At 38.8% G+C, this 21,852-nt stretch overlaps 1 protein-coding gene across 1 annotated transcript in view; it reads left to right on the top strand.

Annotated features, from left to right (window-relative positions):
* The first annotated feature begins 4,278 nt into the window (after positions 1 to 4,278).
* Positions 4,279 to 21,852, top strand: part of Ten-m (teneurin transmembrane protein Ten-m) — a 521,036-nt gene continuing 503,462 nt past the window's right edge. The window contains exon 1 of the mRNA XM_085484047.1: positions 4,279 to 5,587. The gene's annotated coding sequence lies outside the window, so the exon portion shown is untranslated. The remainder of the gene's footprint in view (positions 5,588 to 21,852) is intronic.

The following is a 21,852-nucleotide window of genomic DNA, read 5'->3' on the forward strand; positions in this document are numbered from 1 at the left end:
ACAACAGCGTTCGCCGCTTATAGACCGCTTCTCGACTGCCGTGAAACTGCACAAGACGTTTCCGTAGGTATATATAGGTCTTTCGCAATATCTCATACTCGGTGTTTAGCCACGCGACTACTGTGTAAGATTCGCAATTCTTTATAGTAGAACGCTTCCGAGATACAAAATGCGAATGTTGATTGTCATATAATAAATATCTCGTTATAAATTAAAAAAAAATATATATATACAAACAAATTATTAAATATAGAAGAAATTCAAATATATGTGCATTTTTGATCTCGGGATACGCTTAGCCATCCCGGTGGCAAAGTTTTCGAGAGCATACTACGACGTCATGGAAAGCGGAGTCAGGGCGGTTTATAATGTTTATCTCATAATGCGCCGTTCCTCATCGTATTTCTTCGATGCAAAATGGCGGGGCTGTTAGTCTTTCACGAGGGTGCACATTAGCACCCTCCGTGCCGCGCCCCTATAACCAAAAGCCACGCCATCTTGAAAAAATGCCAGACGATGAGATCCCTCTCTTCGCTTTATACCCTTTATTCGACGTCGCGCCCATACCTTACATTTTACAACGTAACTCCGTAGATAGAGTGCCGCGATCTATAATCTCCCTAGAAGTGGGATATCAATTCCAATAGATTTAAATCTTTCGCAACCACATTCTACCTTTCCCGGCTATCTTCCCCGAGTTCAGCCTGCTCAGCCGATCTTACGCCTCTCATAGATAACGTCATTTCTTCTCGTCCTCGGCAATCTACGTGGAATAAGTTTGCCGCGCGTAACACGAGAATTCGTTGCTTTACAGAAAGGAAGAATAAGCAAGACGTACGAGCTGCCGTCTCGAAGCAGAACTAAAAGGGCGACTTTTAAAATACCTTCTTCGGTCGAAAAGTTCGTCAGTTAAGGATTTGTCGTACGTGACTCGGTACCACCTGCCACTCTCGATTCTATTTTTGTACGTGTGATTTTTTTTTACACAGAATATGAGAAGAAGGGAGAAACAATGTCACTCAAGGGAGCGTAAAAAAAAATATTGCTTTAAGAGAAATGAAATCTTCGTGACGGACTTTGACATAATTTTTCACCGAGCGAAACATCTCGTGTGACCGCTTTTGTGCCTTCAGAGGCAACCCTCTGATGTGGAAACGGTTGGTTCGCAATGTCGATCAGTGACCTTTCCGAAGCAGAGCGGGTCGGAGATCGTTTCGGGAAGGGATCCACAGAGAGGCTGGTTAAACGGCATAACGTGCCGCCCTTTAAGGGCGCTTCCACAGGAATGCGACGCCGGGCTGACGACGTGACACGCATCGACGAAGCGCGATGCGCGGCGCATGCTAATGCCGGAAATCTGAAACGTCAACTGGAGCAACGTTGCGCTGGAACGATGACGCGGAACGCCTACCGGGATTTCGTGGAGATTCAATTCGGTCCTGTACTAAAGCGCGGCTCGTTCGTGACGATTTGTGCCGGACGAAGGGCATTACCTAGCGGAACAAATGTTCGCATTGTGTCCCGCTGTCATTTATCAGAGACGTGATTGAAGTCGTCCAACACGAATGCTAATCTTTTTTAATAACATATTTTAATTAATAATGATATTCTCCTTGTATTTATATACATGTAAGATGTTAAATATGTTTGCAGTCTTCCTATAAAGGGAGTTGTAAAAATATTTAGTATAAAAAAAATTGTATATAAGAAAAATCCTATTCTTTTGAAAAAAATTATATAATTCTGCGATCAAAAATATAATTGGAGAAATTGTCAATAATTACGAAGCAGAGCGATAGATGTAGAAAAATCGAAGGAGAGGACAGTGTTGAGTAATCGTTCGAACCACATATTGGCAGTTGTCCCGCGTCGGTTATAACAGATTAATCGTTGAAATACGTGCAAATATTTATTTCCCAGCTGTCAGGAGCACACCTACTTCGCCCGGTTTCCTCCAAGACTTCAGGGTAAGGTAAGGCGGATAGCCTACCCACCTATGAGTACTTCCGAGAAATACGACTCTTGGATGCATTCGAGCCCGGTGTGTGCAATTCTCTCTCTCTCTCTCTCTCTTTCCTCCTCTCGTGCTGCTACCACATTGCCTTTATTTATCTTTCTTTGTGCACAGTTGCGCTCTCGCGTACAAAAGCAAATCAAAATGTTTTCTCAAGTTGTACCTCTTCTCTCTCTCTCTCTCTCTCTCCCTCTCTCTCTCTATCTCTCTCTCTCTCTCTCTGCCTTCTCTCACAAAAGGCACAAACGCTGTAGTTCGTTATTAATCGGTAGATAGACCGCTCGTTTCGTGTTCAATTCAATCTGTTTCATATTCGTTTGTGTGTGTGTGTGTGTGTAGGAAATATTTTGATGGCAGCTACTCGGTTATGCATATACAAATGCACCAGAATACATGTACATGTAAATCGCGCGCGACAGGATATTAATTCCATCAACATCCGATGATGTGTTTAACGCTTTATTAATATAACATGTTTTGTGTGACAAGCCGAGAAAGCACGGGATATGGTAAAATACATTTCGCGCTCTAGTAGTAGAGTACATAAGTGTCTAAAAAAAAAATAAAATAATAAATGTTTAAATAGGAAAAAAAAACATATGTGAGCGAGCGTTTAACTTTTTTTGTTCTATATATACATATACATATATAAAAATCACGTCGCTCTCTAAATATTGCGCCGCTGAATATTGCTGTTTCCGTATATCCGACGTAATGTGCACAGGCCCTTTAACTAAATTCCGAACGAAATCGCGAGAATTCGCGTCCATGCCGGCGACCGGGTGCCTGGTGGAATCGAATTATGAGGGACTGCGACGGTCGACGCTCTCCACGGATGCGAATTTCACTTCCGGGCGCGGAGAGGTACAATAAAACGAAGACATTTGACGGGCCGGAGCGAGAGAGATGGAGAAAGGGATGGGGATGAAGAGAGAGAGAGAGAGAGAAAGAGAAGACGAGCACGGTGGGATCGCAGCCTCCTCGTCTGTACCACACGCGGCGTGGGCGGCACACGGGAGGACAGGAGGTTGGAGAGGCTATGAAATTACGGGTAGGTAAATGAAACTATTCCAGAGTCCCGTGCACACACACACACACACAGATATACATACACATACGTGCATATACGTATATGCAACTGCCGCTGCCGCGTCGCTACCAGTCCAACCTAACCCAACAGTGCGGAAAGGACTTTTTATTTTTATCTGCCTTTCCCGCTTTATTTTCGCTTTAATTTCTCCCTTTTCGTCGCAGCGCACGCTAATGGGAAGGATACCAGAGCGGGGGAGAACAGAAAAGAGGGACACGCGACGAGTGGATGTGGAAGAGTCGTTGGCCGTATCTATTCCTTTTCTTCTCCGGAACCTCCGGACTAAATCCTCGGCGAAACTGCACATTTCTTTCCTTCCCAATGCCGATAAAATTAATTATCTTGTCCGCCTCCGTTTCTTTGTTCCGCCATTTTTCTTCGAGCGAACGACGACGTATCATAAATTCTTACTCTCAGTTGGAGACTGAAGATCGAGATGATTGATCATATAGTCGTTTGATTTTTGCGGTACCATATGGTGGCTCAAATTTTTCTTTTTAACTCAATTACTTTTTATTATCATCGCAACATCACATTTTCAAGTCACGAAGCGACTAACATATATATATTGATTTCTAACGTTACATCGATAGACGTCATGTTTCTCGCGATATCTAGAGCGACGACGTTCCGCTGACGAATCGAACTTTTGTGTAACGGAATATGTGATTTTATGTAAGGCGAAAAGGAAGATTTTTCCCTCGACAAAGAGGAGAAATTTTGAATGTTGAGATACCGCCGCGTGGGTGCAACGCTGGTGAACGTGTTTGGCGAACGAGAACCTACAACGATTTCCACTTACTTCCTCGGAAACTTCGGATAGAGGATATAGTTGCCATCCTATCATCCTCACCGGTCGCCGTTCGCCGTGCGAACTGACTCGTCCTCTTCTTCTCCATCTACCCGATATATATACTTTTCGTTTTCCCGCGACTTTCTCGCATTTTGTAGAGAAGGTGGATATCTACGGAAACAGCGTCAAGGCGGCGGCGCGTCCGACATCCACCCTCGCCCTCGTTTCCACACAGCTTCCCTCTTTCTCTCTCTCTCTATCTTGGGGTGGCATTGCGTCCCCCCTTCCCACCTCCTCCCTCCTCAACGACACCCCTTTTGCACCCTCCGTCCCGACGACCCTGCCGTGGCCCGCTCGTGCCGTCAGTCGAGTCCAGAGGACTCCGCGATTCGCACTTCGGTCTTGGCGAATTTTCCTCGTCGAGTCCTTTTCGAGAGATCACGAGCTTTCGTCTATTACACGTACGTTTCTTTCCACAACGATCCGCGCGATCGAAATCGGTCCTCTCGAGGAGTTGCCACGTGTAGGCGATGATCAACCGTGCTATCGTTGTACGCGACACTCTTTTGTAAAAGTATGTTACAGTTGTGTTCTCAAATTATTGACACAAATAAATAAATTTCACAGGTATACGCAATTTTATCAATAAAGTGTATCCGATAAATATGGAAAGTTTAGCATCACAAACATTAGTGCACCATTAACGCTCGACGATTTTGATGCATCGAACATTTGTGATACTTAAACGATTTACGCAGAGACGGAAAGAGGTATCTCACGTGGAGCTATGTGCATCTAAGGTAATCTGATATTGAGTAAACAGCGTACGCGTAAAGTGCACCGTTCCAACGCTATATTGACAGGCGAACACGTGAGATCTCTTCCTCGACTCTATCGCATGGCACTTCGGAAGATGCCATCGAAGCACTCTGGCTTCCAGGTTCGGGAGTTTCGCATAAGCAAACCAGAATAACCCATCGTGGCGTCAGATCCGAACTGTACCCTTTACTGCATCCCTTAGTCGCGGCAAGATCTACTTCGAGATACGGCTGAAACCGAGTTGTCTGGTACGGAGAGAATTCGTTTTGAAATGTTCAGAGATACCAATTCCGTGTATAAGCATTTTTTTGTCAATTTTGTGGCACTTGAACTATTAAACTTTAACAGCTTTAAATGGATCTAATGTTTGATAATTCTGAATCATTGAAATTTTCATTGATTTTTTTATTGCCAAGTTCTGTTTAAAAAAATAATCACAGTATAATTCATGCTGTTAAAATAAAACGGTATTTCGACAACTGTCGACGCGAACTATGGCCTTGAAGAATTGCGCGACGCTCAACTTGAAGTTCTGCTAAAGTGCAAAAGTTCTGCGAAACTGCACAGGAGTTGAATTGTACGGATATATATGCCTCGAATGAGTTGTCTAAAAGAAAGTGACTTGCATGACTTGATTTAATCTTGTAATAAATAACAATGAAGTGAAGATTCCTTTGAAATCCTGAAGAAGTGACAGTGCTGAGAGTTTCTTCATCCTAATCAACTTGCTCGAACATATTTGTGTTTATTAAAAAACTTTTATTCCAATTATATATTCTGATTTTAAATAAATTACATTTCATATAATAAGTTCTTGACATCTCAAACCTTGATTTAGAACAGAAATTGAAGACTACACGAGAATTTTAAGGTAAGATACATATCAAGCTGATCATTTTTATCATATTTCTCCGAATTTAAATTGAAATCAAAAATTAATTTTATACGCAGGACGCTAATATGCTAGATATTGTTTTATTTAATTTGCAAGAACTATTCATACTTAATTAATATCTTATATATATTTCAATATAACTTAGACAGTTTTGATTATACTCTGTTCTTCATTAAAGCTTCCATTGCATTTCCAATGTATGTGTGCTAATACTTATCCAAGTCATGAACATATATTTAATGCGAAATATTCTAGTATGTAAGTACAAAATGAAATGAGAGAAGAAAACTGATGATAAAATTTAAGAATCTTGAAAGCTTCTTTCGTATAAATTAGAATAAAAATGATATATCTTCTCGCGTGAAAAATGAAGCAGATCGTAAGATAATGACAGATACAACATGTGTGCAATAGTCTTTTCAACAAATGAATTATTTTTATGAAGACGTCAATGTTATAAACCAAAGGGGCGCTTTACATCGGTTGTCGTGGCAGTTGTAACGGGAATTCGCTTTGCACGATTAAATCAGCCACGGCACGTGAAGCGTTATGCAGTCTGGCCGTGACGTTGCTTCTACTCTTTGGTCATGCAGTGAATTACGTCGCTCGTTTTCGTGTACAGACTTGCACATCGCGCGCATTGCGTGCTATTTTACGGGACACACGCGTGTACGTCGTGTCACATAATATTGCCTCAATAACGGGACTGCGGGAGAGGGATGATCTGTGACGCCCGAGGGTTTATTACATCCTAACCGACCGATATTGGTCACTGGTCGATCGCGCAGCATCCAGAGGGGTAACCGAACGGAGAGAAGTAGATGGATAAATCGACCCAGCGAGAAGCTGAAAAGAGAACGACGAGCCTTCATGCGGCTATTTTACCGCTGGCTCGCACTCGGTAACACGCGTCCTAGTTTATGGTGACCCATCTCGATAACCGACTATTCCATTGTGGCTGTCCAACCTTTTGGTCCAGGGACAGTTGCCTAGTATTCGCTCTCTGTCCTCTTTTCTGTCGTACACAATGAATATTTTTCACGATAAAATTGATAAAAATTATACTGCTGATCATATTCCATTGTAATTGTCATATTTGCCTAATGATCATTAAATAATCACTTTATTTTATTATCAGTTATGTATGATATCAATTAAATTACATGGAATATATTAAACATTTTTTTTATGAAAAAAACATATGAGAAATTTTTTATTCAAAAAATCATGCGTGTGATTAAAAATTAAATTAAATATAAGATAATCAGTAAACACAATAAACAATAACATTTTATTAATTAATAGGAGAAAAATATACAATATATTGTATATTTAATTCGATATTTAGTTATGCAATGTGCAATTGATTTAATTTATTATTCAAACAGTTTTAATAATTATTCATTTATGTAAGCTTTCTCGACACGATATAATTTAACAGTCAAGAAAAAAAATGTATCGCCTGAAGAGTTTTAGAGCATGCCATGTTCACGAATAGCACAATGTAAGACTTGCAAAACTGCTGGGTCGTTCAGAGGGCGGAGGGGTTGACAGTCGAATCCTCTGTTACGATACGTCTCGTCCTTTTCCAACATAGAGAACTTTCGATAAAGTCGTCGAGAATTCGCTGGAAAGACGGCACTGTACTCGATCAGTTCGACTTTCGCAAGTTCCGTCCCCGAAGTTCACCTTTTCGCGCATTGAACATCTCAAAAGGAGTCGTAAGAATCTTTGAGAGGTCAAAGCTACAAACTTGTCTGGACGTGAATTTCAAAGAGGATGGACGGACATTCGGGGCAAAAAATTATCGTACTACTGCGAGAGGGACGATGCCATTACGTTGTTACAACAAACCTTTGAATTGCTAATGGAATAAGATGAGAGAAAGAAAAAAGAAATTATGGCAAATAACATATCAATGTTAAATTAGCTTTGTCACTTATTTTTGATTATCGTAATTTTAAGATAAGACATACAAATTGTATGATCTGATATAAATTATTTATGTATGTACGTATAAAATATATTTTTATATTTTACATATACAACACATGTGTAAATTAATATTTTAATAAAAAATTTGCGATAATAAAAATCTAAATTCTATTTTTATATGTATAAACAATAATATCAAAATACATGGCATTGTAAGGGCGGTTTTCCAATAAACTTTATCCAAATATAGGATCTCGTAATACATATACACGTGAGTTACTTTCGATAATCCTTTTTATATAATAAACTAATTTTTTGAGGCATGAAATTTTTATTCCAAATATATACGAATGTATGTGTGTGACTCACTCTCTATAATCTTTTTTGTATAATAACAGTGCTAATCTCTTGAAGCATAAAATCGTTATTGGAAATTGATACATTTTATTCTATTTTTTAATTCACATACACAAATGGCTTGAAATGTATATAAAACGCGTTTAACAGATTTCTAAACTAATAATTTATCGAAGATTTATCGAATCTATTATAAAAATTATTATATTAATTCGTGTTTCTACTGGATCCGAATTAAACTTTTGTACAAACAAGTGTTATAAATTTTATCAAGTATATTATTAAGTTTAATATAATTTTTCCAAGAAATTGCGTCACCAGACACATCTAACGAGCCCTTATGAATAATCGGCGTTACGTACATCATCCCAATCACGACCGTCTTTATCAGCTGTTCGACATTTTCCGGAGTCGGTGATGAAAAATTTGAAGCGTTACATACACACGAGCTATCTCAGGCGCGCCGGTTATATTTCCCCGATATTGATTTCGTTCTCATACACACTCCATAAATAAGTTTCTCCGCCTTCCATATCTTAAGAACCAGGCGATAAATCTCTTCTCTCTCTCTCTCTCTCGCTTTCTCTTCTACGCGCCGATTCGCTACATCCGGTTTTTCGTGCTCCACGAGTTATCGCGAGCACTCGATGCGCGAACGAGAGAGACTTTCGCTGAACATCAGATAGCATCGGATAGCAGGTTTGGCTCCGGGTCCCTCTATCATCGAATTACCTGGTAAGAACCGTAATTACCATAATCGTTCGTAGACGTAGTTGCCTAAGGTGTCAAAGCGATAAATCAGAGGCGTCGCGTTATGCTCGGGTGCGAAACTACATCAGCTTTGCGAGAAAAGAAGATCATATACACATATATATATCTCTTATATATAATAATTTATTTCAGATTTCTACTCTTTCGAGAAGTCTTAAATATTCCAGCTGAAGAATAGCAACAACTGCATTCTTGTCGCTATTGGGAAAAGAAATATGACAAATCGTCGATATATAGGTACATTATACGCGTTTCTATAAGTGAAGAATATCTTCAGTGTTCAATCGCAGAGCTCCAATATCAGTTTATTGCATCGATTTTTAACAATGCCAGTATTGTCGCGGACTTGTTCCCCGGATTTTGCGGAGACGTCGCGCGCGTCTTCGTGAAAAAATTCATTAAATTCTATATAACTCCCGATTATGCTACGTCAGCGTCGTCTTTCTTCCGCTCGCGTTCTAGTCATCGGATTCGCCTCTATTATTGCCATTATTATTTCGTTCCCGTTATAATCTCCCGAGATCTTTAACCTCGATCAGTATGCTGCACTACGAGACGTTGCCGTTTACCGGCAGATTGGAGGCTGCGCTATAATGATGCCGCAATTTCCCGAGGACTCTCCAATTTCGCTAATAAACCCTCGCGACATGACGAGCGAGATCGGGCAATTTTTATCCCCGAGACACGTTTGCAAGATTGTTAAGGTCGCGAAAAATTATCTCGGGGGAATCGATCGGAAATTTTGTCCTCTGTTCCGGCACAGGGATGAATCCAGAAGATTCCTCTTTTGAAGAGAGAAAAGGTTCTTCGATATACCTCGGCCTGGACCAATAAACTATTTAGACGTGGAGCGCAGAAAGGACCCGCGTGTACCCTCGTCATTTTTACGTACGATCAATTGCGGCGGATGTTAACAGAACTTGATCGCCGCTCGTAAACAACGCTTTACTGGCGGCGCAGTAATGGTCGACGTGTGCACGCTTGGTAGCTGATGGCTTGCGCCTTGGTAACGTGATACACGGATAATTCATGCGAACGTTATAAGCGAACCGTGGCCGCGTTTAACGCGCAACGTTTATTACGGGACATTTCTGTCGGGCCGCTCATTTTCTACGGGGGCGGGAAATTCGTCTTCCCGGCGAGACGTAAATCATTGTTACTTTATAGGAATGCATTCCGAAAGTCGCACCGCGTCGAAACCCGGCTAGTTCAAAATAACAAGAAATCACCGACCGATTGACGGACCCACATCTCTCAAGTGCCTCGAGATTTCTTGATGTTATAATGTATGTATTATTCAACGAGAGTCACAAATTTATAAATACATACATAAATGGTGCATTCGTGATATGTGGCGCATATTCTATATATTCTCTATGCATATATTTGTTCCGCTTCGATATTTACATAGCAAATATATTCAGTTTTGCTAAAATATATAATGATAATGATATAAGGCAAAAAAATTGTGCAAGTTTGTTAAATTAAAAATGTGCATGTTGTGTGTAAAATTCTTGCAGCATAGATATAAAATTTTTATGATTAATTATTAAAATGTTATATTATAGAAAAAAATTTCTTCTGATTATAATTAGATTTTGTGTAACATTTCTCTTATGTTATTAAAATGAAAAAGGATCAATTGTGTGATATAGCTGATGGATATTAGTCTCTTGTCGGATTCAATTTACATAAAGATCGTCATAAGCTAGGAATTCCGCAAAGTAGGTAGCATAGATTATCCGATAAAGAGCGAAGGAAGCTGTCACGGTCGGACGTGCTCAATCGGCGGAACTTCCTGTTTGAATCGATTATTAATTGCTGGCACGTGCGCCACGTGGCTCCTATCTGCATCCCGGATGAAGAGCCGAGAGCGCATCGCGAGCATTTCGGCGGCCGATAAGGTTATGCCCGTCCACCAGCTACTAATTAGCAGTTGATTGACTTCCTCCTCTTCCTCCCATTCCCCGCTATAGTTGTAACTGTGATTAGAACTCGAAACGGCCATTACGGTGACTGAATAGCTTCTGCGAGCAATAGAGATGCACAGACTATGTGTGAATAATAAAGATCTATTGTAAGTGGATAGACGCATATATAAAATTGATATATAATTATACATATATATTTTTTATATTATATATTAATATATATTATTCGAAAAAATTAAAAATGTTGAAAGTATTTTGAGAGAGATAAAAAAAGAGAGACAAAAGATACTTTAATATATAAATGTGTGACTGAAATCAAGGAAATATTTTTTATTTTCGTTTTGCGTATTCGGCATTTGTATGCGGGACAATATTCTCTCTACATACAATATTACTATTATTTATATGCATCCTATTGTCACATATTGAGAGCAGACAGCGTGCTCGATTACTCGTCAACGAATCAATAAACTATTGAAATAAGTTCAATATGCAGAGCGCGGGTATTCTATTATTTTTTCGGATATATGTTTGCATTGATTATTCAATATTGTACATAGCTGTATATGTATATGCGCGCCCGCCTCTGACTTTTGTAACTCCGCGCTGATTGACTGATTACAATAATTAATTGCGGTGAAATTATTCATCAAATCGAAAAATAGTATTAGACATTTATTCTTAGATTTTTATTCTCTATCGAATAGTACTGAGCGTATGCGACACTTTTTTAACACCCTGTATACATAACATATAACTTTCAATACATTTTCAGTTTACTCTCTGCCGAAGACAGTAGTTATTCGATTTATCGCAAAAGCACAAATACAAATAATTGAAATAATTTTATACACAGATACATATATTTATATTATATGTATAATATTGTTTTAATACATGTTAAACGTACGAATAGCAAATTGGGAAAGTGTGTTAACGAATGTATTTTATGCAAAAACGTCCGGTGTAATCTGGTTTTTAAATAATTATCCGCTATCCAATAATTTCAACGGCTTTGGGAACACGCTCGGACAATACCTGGCAATGGGTTGGGAACCTTTCCCGTTAAACGTTTACGGTTCGATGCCATTATGGAGGCAGGTCAGTCCTTCGATTATCATACCTCCCGCATCGCACGTGCACAGACCGTTGGGATACGATTAATGAGGGAAATCGGTTGATCGACAGTTACATTGTAATCAGATTGACAGAGCGGCAACGGCGGGTGACATGCCCGTCGACTTGTCAGAAAAACAATTGGCCGTTAATCACTTTTCAATTACGCGGAAAACGATCTAGTCGTCACTCGTGAATGAAATGAAACGACAATGGAGAGTGTAATTCGAAAGTATAGAGAGAGAGTTATACCGTCAATCTTTTACTTTCTGTTCTTTTTTTTTTTTTTGCGCACATTGCGCCACGACTTCGCATCTGTGTTTTCTTCATCTTTAACAATATTTAAAAACAACAGTCAATAATTAGTATCACATTTATAATAATTGTTGATTCGTTTTACGTCATTAATGAGAAAAGAAATTCTTAATTAATAATACAAATTATTTTATTAATTTGTTTGATTAAAGAATGCGCGACATATAACTCGTATTATAAATATTTATCGATGTATAAAATTGCAGAGATAGTTATGTAAATCTAATTTAAACGTAAAATACACAGACATCAATTTACGTGATCCAGCGATAACGTAATCCCGTATTTATAATTGAGATCTACCTTCAATTTTAATAAACGTGAGATGGAAATTGGCTTTTCTAAATTAGATCCGTTTCCGTCAACAAAGTCACTTTAAATTTTTCTCGTAATAAATTCGTAGAAAACTTAATGTCCTAAGTACCGATAATTGACGTTGATCCGGTTCAACGTCCCTGTTTCATTAAAATCTCGCCTTCCAAGGAAGAGAAGCGTCCCGCGGAATTGAATGTGTAGAAAAGAAGGGTGACCCGGATCATAGCGCGTGATGGTTAGAATAAGTTAATAAACAATTGCTTAAACGAGACTACAATAGCCGTCGTGATATTGGCTGCCACGTTGTTAACGATGATGGACAGCGCTTTTATGAAAATACACGCGCCCCGGATAGGGTTGACACGTAGAAAGTAAACGAAATGTTGATACGACGAGAAGCGTCTGCGTGATACACGTGATTTTAATGGATATTGAAATCGAGAGAGAGGGAGCGAATTTAATTACATGCTATTATGATTTTCTGTGTCAACTCGCTTATTATAATATATTAACCTTTGATTAAAAATCATATGGGTCAAATGTGTAATAATATTTTAATCTCAAGTCTCTTTAAAATCATCATGAAATCATAAAACGATTCTTCCCCTTGCAATTCCTTTCCCTTAGTATTCCACGCAAATTGTCATGCGTGACGCGTATCTTAAGAACCATTTACTCTTCTACGAACCTGTAATTTACGCGTACCTATTTCGTGACTCAAGGGCTTTTTTTCAACGCGTCTCCCATGAATCATCCTGCACGTCCGGACACTCCGAAAGCAAGTGAAATTCATATGCAGCGATCGCGGTGGCCACCCGTAATAGACGACAACGGGAAGTGATGACAGACCGCGTGTGGGCAGGCAAAACGTGTGTATGTACGTGCTTTAGTGAAAAAAAAAAAAAAAAAAAAACGCAATCGTTCTCTCGAAAACCACCTCCGCGAGAAAAGTACATCGAAAGAGAGAAAAAGAGGGAAAGAAAAGGAGCGACAGCGACCGACGAAGGCCATAAAGTGAAAGAAATGGCGAAGGGGACTCTTCCACGACTCCGTGCGACGTAATGGCTCTTTATTCAACGGGTAGGTAGGTAGGTAAGATCCGTGGAATAAGACGCGTCGGAATAGTGATTGTACGCAGAAAGCTGTTTCCTTCTCCTTGTCCTTCTCCCCTTCCTTTATCCTTCTCAAACGTTACGTACATGATAATAGAAGGTGGGTGAGGTCCGTCGTTTCTGTCGCCGGATGTCACGCGGTGTCAGGCGACGTGTTTCGTTCAAAGTGACCGCACGCATCGAAATTTTCTTCGATGAGACTCAATAATAGACTCAGATACAGAAGCAGATGCGGTGTTTCGTAATCTTTTCCGGCGAGTCGATAGGGTAAAAAAGTACATATTTGAATAAAATCGGTAGATAATCACTGAATAACTTTGACCGGAATTTGTATATTTTATTATACGGATAAAATAAAGGACAAAAAATTAGAAAATAAATATAGAAATAATCTTTTGTTTGCACCGCAAATTTAAAATGCTTATGCATTATTTTATCTGTCACATTTCTGTATTAAGTATGTTCAAATTCCTCGCGATAGTCGCTGATCGATTAAAAATTAAAAAAACGCTTATAACATCAGAGTGCACCGCTAACAGCGGTAAATCTTGCGTCGAGAAATAATATTCGCTCGCGTTTTAAGCGATCCTCGCTCGGGAAATAATATCTGTTTCTGGTATCGCCGAGTTTTTATCGAGGAAAAAAGGAAAAGAGAAAGAGAGAATAGTTTATAGCCGAGTCGCGGGGAAAATGCGGCGTTTGCATGTGGTCGCTGAGTACATAGCATAACCGACGAAGGAGTTCACCAAGCAGGACGACGGTGCGGTGGCGGAAAATAAATCTGCGCTTTCCGTGTCGCGCAACGTGCAATTTTAAAGGTTGCAACGACGGCGTAAAAAGCGTGAAGCGCCACCCCTGGGAGATAAAAGTGTATGTACGTACACACCGTGATGGTGTACCACCTCGCTGATCGCGTTTCTGCGTCGCACCCTGTGTCGGCCACGTGGCGATTCTTTGGCGGGTGGAAAGCACATTCCGGTTATTTTCAGTTTCCGCGAAACACGCGCACATCAATATTCATTAATCCGAGGATGAATGTATGTATATTTATACGCAGGTTCGACCAACTATACGCGCCGAAAAAGCACGTTGCGTGTAAAAAAAAGGAGAGAGGAATCGTGACAAAGTTTTGCCAGTTGATCACTTAACAATATTATGCAAGATTATGGAAAATATTAAAATCAATAAAGTCTGATAAATTCTGTATACTCTCATTTCACAGCGCTACACTATTTTCATATATATTCACTCAGAGTGACCTACTTAATTTTTCTCGTCAGAAATCCATAATTTGTGCTTTTGTTGTTTGTTTATATATCAAATCAGTTTGTGTATAAATGTAAAAAAAAGTTCTATTATTGTATATAAGTATAAAAGAAAAATAGAAAGAATAAAAGGAAAGAGAAAGCATAAAGGAAAAATAAATAGTCTCCTAAAATTAATAATTATTTATAAAAGAAAACAGAGAGAAAGTGTAGAATTTCTTTTCGAGATAAATTGATTTAAGGTACGGGAAATTGAAAAAATCCGATATCTGATACCAATTAAAATGAGTCAAGTATCTTCATAATGAACTCATTGAGCACCCTAAAGACGTGTAAGTGAAAACTATGTAGACCGCAAGTCGCGCACTAATAGTATATCATGTCTCTCACTCTCTTCGGCTCTTCTTGCATAGCTCCGCTCAACCGTGAGATAACGACTAATAATAAAGCTTTATCGTCGCTGCAGGGCATCTCACGAGAAAGCATACGTATAGATCCGACACCCCTCGAGAGCTTTACACATGCAGCCTCTGTTCCATCGACTGTTTTTTGTCAAAAGAACCCCATTATACTGAACATGCGCACCTAAAGTAGCTCTTGACTTTTTCCATCTCACTCTCTTTTTTTCTCTTTCTCTCTCTCTCTCTTTACATGTGGTCCCACCCTCTATCTTACGCCTTTGGCACGTACATGGACCCGACTATCACTATATCTTTGTTTCATATTCCCGTGTCAAGTACTTTTCACGATCGTCGCTCGAGAGTTAAGATGACGCCATTAAGCCAAACTTTTTTTTCTCCAGCAACGGAACTAAATCAAACGATTCTGCTATGCGAGTGCGATCATACGTACACCGATTCGCTCTCTCCTTCTCTCGGTACTTGTTTGTCTCTAGGAATTCTCAGTACTTTTCTTTTGATATCTTTGACACAAACAGCGAGGAACGAGTGTGAAGTGTTTGATCATACGTGACCGACTTTTTCAAGTGACTTCCCAGTGCCGCAAACCGTGTGAGATTTATCGTAACAGACGTTTCTGTCGACTCTACAAAAGTTTCACGATTTGACGATTATTTTTCACAAATAAGTGCTTTATTCATTCGAACGAATATTCGCGTAAAATTGAATTCCCGCCTAGAATGATATCAACTTGGAGAGACCGAGAATGTGTAAACAACGTGTGTAATACAATTTCCGGTAATTGTGGTGAAATATAATTTTCGAGAAGAACGAGGAGTGAAACGTGACTCATCGATCCGTCAATTTGAACGGTGAAACAAAGATTGATTCGTGATCTTCAATCACTATGCCGTTCTAGGTCAAGATAAATCGACGATCGATTTCGCCTGTAACAAAGTACACACACACACACATTGTATCTATTCATAAATACAAAACGTGATGCGTTCTGGTCGCTAAATCGTCCCTTTGCAACCGCCAAGATACGTGACGAGCCATTAAATTGCCTCGTGACATCCTGTCTTATCCTACGATTTCGTAAGCTAAGCAGAATCGCGGATGAGCTCATGCTTCGACAATTTTACTCGTCGCATTGTCACATGATTCGCAATATTCTCGTGAATACTTTGATTAATTTTTTTCACATATCATCAGCGTTTAACAAAATTATTGCGAGTTAATAAAAAACTGTAAATCGTTTATTAAGTTTAGCAAAAATTATTTGCCTTAATTTAAATGTAATTCCAATAGGATTACACGCGTTAAATAAATATATCGTTAAAACATCTGTACACAGGAAAATGATATCCTCGCACGTCTTTTTCGCCAATATTCTTCCAGAACGGAAGGCATCGATTGTGTGCGTGTCGCGATGAAAGAATACTGGAAATGGATGGCGGATATCGACGGATGTTCGGACATGTCACAAGGGGTGGTCCAATGTCTTCAATGGTGACAAAACTGTATCGTTCCCGTATCCGCTCGCAATTTGGCGAACAACGATGTGCCTCAACAATAGAATATTCTTATTGTTCGATGAAATAATCGTAAAAGGATAATAGGGTTTTACAGACCGACTGTTAGTCGAGCATGTTCCCAACCATAAATACGCTCTTGAGCAATATCCGGTAAGCGATCAGTTTTGTGCTGATGAGAAAAAATCCACTCGGAAGTAAATTTTTATTTTAAAAGCCAAAATAGTACCGCAATTGAATTATCTTTATTTTTTCTATTAAATAATTAATAATTATATATATATCTGCGCTTGTTTCAAGATTTTATACGCAGTTGTCTTCCTTTGCGATATATCTAAATCATTATTTTTTATTCTCTCTAATTTTTCTAATTTCAAAACTATTCAGATGAGACGTCATGGATATAAAAATAAAGAATGAGCTTGATTTTTTAATGACATTTTGAATTTATGAGGGACCATTATGCAAGTTAAATTTAGTTACGTCAGACTGGCTCCTTAAATGCGAAAGTTATTCTGTTACAATGCAAACGGAAATGTACGTTTGCGGTTGTCATATGTAATAGCGCTTTCCTTCGCGGTTTACGAGCGCAGCACTTTAACTGGACGAAGATTTCTTTTTTTCTTCTTCTTACATCTTCACATACAACGACATACGCCATTCCTCTGGATTTAGTCAAGATGAAATATATTTTACCATATATTTTTACTTTTCTCCCCAGAGAGTGCGCCTTCTTTACGTCTATCATACCCGCGCATAATATATTTTAGCTCGTAAAACACGTTGTCCTATCCTGGTCTTTCGTCTCTATCCAAAGATTCGTATTCATGGACCGCTTTTAGTAGCTGCTGGGTCTATTAACGACGCGCTTATAAGGAGGAGGAAGTTCGTTAAAAGCATGCCGGGAATACGAAATATCGTCTGCAGTGACCTGCGGAGCGATGGCTCATAAATTTCGCAATACTCCCCGCTCCTCTCAAACTTTTATCTCTTTTATCTCTCACGTTATTACGATTTAAGTTTGTGACACTCTCGCACTTATAAAATATCAGATGAAAGAATATAATCACGAACGAGATTACCGATTAAATATTAGAATTGATAAAATTATAAGTTTTCGGAGAAGAGTCAGAGATTTTCTCTCAAAGTTCAGAATCATTTATAGAGAATTAAAAACATCTTTAATAAATAAAATTTTAGAAGTTTGATTTTTCATTTAATGTCAAATTATTTCTAAAAATGGTAAGAGGATGAAATTTTTTTCTGCGGTCTCTTAAAGTAATCTAATTTTGGTGTTTCGTTTAACTCGTACTTCCGGTGCGCATATTTGCACGCGTTACGTGTTAGTTGCAAGCGGTAAAAGGAAAATGTGGAATATCAGAAAAAATATGCAGTCGGCATCGGCAAAAGGGCGAGCTTGCGGTTACCCCAACACAAGAGTTTAACTTCATGGTCGCTTTTACGACATTTTTATAGCTCATTTTGTACAAGGCATATATGTTCGCTATCGCAAAGTGATCGTTCTTTTATATTCAGACGACCGAAACTTACGACTACTACTGTCGCGGCGTTTGTTGTCTGTCGCGATGTGTCTTTCCTCACTTTCGCTTTCTTCCAAAGAGGAAGGAAGCGTTCGAGAGCAGACATTTTTTTCAATTCCTTTCTTTATCCACCCCGCGTTTGCAAAATAAACGATTATTTTCAATAATTAAATCTCAGCGCAGATTTATTGCAGTAAGATAACATACACAAAAGATAATGCAGGTTCATCGTTTTAAGTCTATATCGATTTAATTTTCTATCGGAGATTCCCGAGAATTACACATAATTTCCCACACTGTAAACGTCGCTATCTCGTGCATACTTTGGTACACCGGAAGGCTAAATCACACGTCAGCAGACGAACTCGAGCGTTAAACGTCTCGTTTGTGTTTGCCTTACCAATACACCGAGTTAAGTGGAAAGCAATTCTGGCCTTATATAATCGGTCTACTAAGAGAGGGCTCGCCTTCCCCTCGATGGGAACAGTCAGTGTCAGTGTCAGATCCGATGCAGTCATCCGGTGAACAGGTGAACAGGCAAAGAGCACGTTATGCACGACGATGTTACGATCGTTCGAAGAATAAATGACTGATTTGAAAAGAGATTCGACTTCGTTAAATAAATTTCCCACAGATCGTCCCCGATCGACGAATCCGATACGTTAAATATTAATAAATGTAAAACTAATCTCTCTATACGTGCATGCGACGCGTTTTTCCACAAGCACCGTGCACCCATTAAACTAAAGTTAACTCTGAAGTTTATGAGGGAACGCGGGATTTAATCCGCTCACGCTACGTCCATACGATTACCGACAATCATCCTGCAATTGCGTGCATTACCATTGACGGTTGAACAACTCTTAATACACTCACGAATAGGGAATTACGTGTATATATATATATATATATAACGTAAACTGTACGCGCGTAAAACGTTATCAGAAGGAGATTGAGGAAACTGCCGCGAAAGAGCTTCGAGCGTGTCGTAATAATAACATCCCGAGTGGGATATAAAGAATGGTCAATGGGAATGGGTGAAAATGTGGGCGGCCGGCCGATTATCTGCGCGAATGATCAGCATCGAAATGCACGGCGTGGATGTTTTTCTTCTTCTTTCTCTCTTTCGCTACTTATTTCTCGGACGACGCACACGACACGCGAGAGGAAAATAGCGTCGTATCGAGAATAGGGCCGGATCTTCCTTCTTCTTCTCCGGCGAGAAGACAATAATTAAGGATTCCCCGCCAACGTGCCGTGACAATTGGCACGTTGGCCGTGTTGTGTCGTGCGACCGGCACGCTATCCTCGTACTTACTTTTGCGTGACACGCCATTGCGTGACTCGGCGCGAGCATCGAGCTAAGCGAGTGGATACGAGGCCACGACCCCGTCATTATCGGTAGATCGTGTTAAACCTCCGTATAACCCGGGCACACACCCCGGTAACTCGAAGCGAGATCCATCCCCTCCCGTTTGGAAATCTTAGCTTCTCGACGCGTGTGAATTTCATATGTATATTGGACAATTCAATATTTTAATGCGACGACATATTTCTTGCAAGATTCCGCTCTTGGGATATTTTAGATCCTCGAGAGTATCGAGCGATCCTGCTTACGATGGGAATCGTTAGACCGGCCTTCAGTTTTTATTATAAAATTTTTAAACGAGGACTACGAGTGCATCGCCTCGAGACTACTCTTTTTTTTTTCGTTCCTGGCAAAATTCATCATGCGAAAGTGTACCACCGCGCGGAAGAAGAGGAGACATTAGACGGAAGATAAACACGAAGGAATCTTCTTTGGAACTTGATAAATCGCGACGGGACGGGGAGGAAAAGGAGAAAGAGAGGACGCCGCGAAAAACGAAAGGATCAGCAAACCCCTCGTCCAAATGCCCGTGTATTATATGCGGCGTCCGCGCCTCCGGTAATGGCCTCCTTATGATTTAGCGAGAGTGTTTTCTTAGTTCTCGCGAAAGTGGTGCCCGCGTAATCGTTTGTCAAGCGCCCGACGAAATAATAGCGCCGACAGGGTTGGCGCGGCCACCCCTTCGTGTACCACCATCGCGCCAAAGAAATTTCACGGTTATATTTCACCATCATCACTATTAAAGGTCATTTCGCAGATGAAGAGTAACGACGCACGTCCTTCGCACGAGCGTCCAACGATGAACCTCGTCCCCGAACGATGTCTTTCCGTGAAGAATCTCGAGGGGTGGTGTGGCTCGTAAAGCTTCGCCGATGTTAGATGCCCTCCGACGTTGAGTTTTTCCGGAGTCAGCAGACTTAAAAATGTGTGTGCGTAAACCTGGCGTAATGCAATCTGCTTATATAAGTATCTACACATACGTCATTTTTAGGTGAGACGAAAAAATATAATAATACCTTGTTCGTACTAAAGAACAAAAACTGTAATTACTCCTTGAATTTTTTTTGAAAAAATTTTAATATTATATCATAATAATTAAAAAAAATAAATTAAAGTTATAAAAAAGTTATTATAATGTGCACTTTATTACTAATTTACTGTCAAAACTGTGCTAATGTAATAGAAAAAAGTATTACTTTCCGCTTTAAATTAAGTATATTCTTAAACTAAATAATTTTTGTTTAAAAAAATACAATTTGCAGAGCACCATTGAATTAGAAAACATAAATTCTGTTAAATTAAGTAATTCAAATCATCAAAAGTGTATATAATTTTATTATTAGGAATTAGGCTTGTGTATTACAAATAATGTGGGGAATATTAAAAGGCCAACTTTACGAGCTATAAAACAGATGTTCTATTAAAAAACAAATATTATATTATTATAATTTATTTACAAATTTCAGTATGTATAAATGTTTCGGCTACAATTTCAGTCTTCCTCAGTATGACTCTAAAATACATATAAAAGAAAAAGGAGATACATAAAAAAACTTTTATCCTTTATAAACAATAAATAAGTCGCATTTGTATGTTAAAATGTTAGCAGTCGAAACGTTTATACATACTGAATTTTGTAAATAAATAATAATGATATTTGTTTTTTAAAAGAACATTTGTTTTATAGTTCGTAAAGTTGGCCTTTTAATATTTCTCAAATATATATTATATAATAGTTATCTGATGATATTATTTTATTTATACAATTTTTAAAATTTTTATTATTGCTATTACAACAAACAAATAATAATTATTAATAACAATTATATAAATAATGATAATTTCATATGATTTACAATATAATAAAAAATTTCAAGTAAAACTGCTTAAAGTTACACATGAGAATGGCAAAAATAAATGATTCGTCATCAGGGATACACGTTTGATTACTTTTCTTCTTTGAAATTATATAAGTTATCATGATAAAGATGTTTTCTACTCCAGCATTTTTGCAGCTGCATAGTTTTCAGCATTTCTGAATGATCTGCACAGAAGAAAAGGTAACAATTACTGGATTAAACAATATTTCAAAATCATATTCAAATCTTATATTAATGATGAAACACATGTATTATTCAAGTCTCTTCAGAAACTTAAGTATTCGATGTAATTAAAAATTTGAAACCCGAATATTATTCAAAATCAAAAATACATGTTGAATTATTTAGTACATATTTATAATTTATAAATATTGCGAATTATTACAAATTGTCATGAATTA

Source organism: Nylanderia fulva, unplaced genomic scaffold, assembly GCF_048542155.1.
Source record: "Nylanderia fulva isolate GAGA-0341 unplaced genomic scaffold, ASM4854215v1 Scaffold29, whole genome shotgun sequence".
Classification (NCBI taxonomy): Eukaryota; Metazoa; Arthropoda; class Insecta; order Hymenoptera; family Formicidae; genus Nylanderia; species Nylanderia fulva.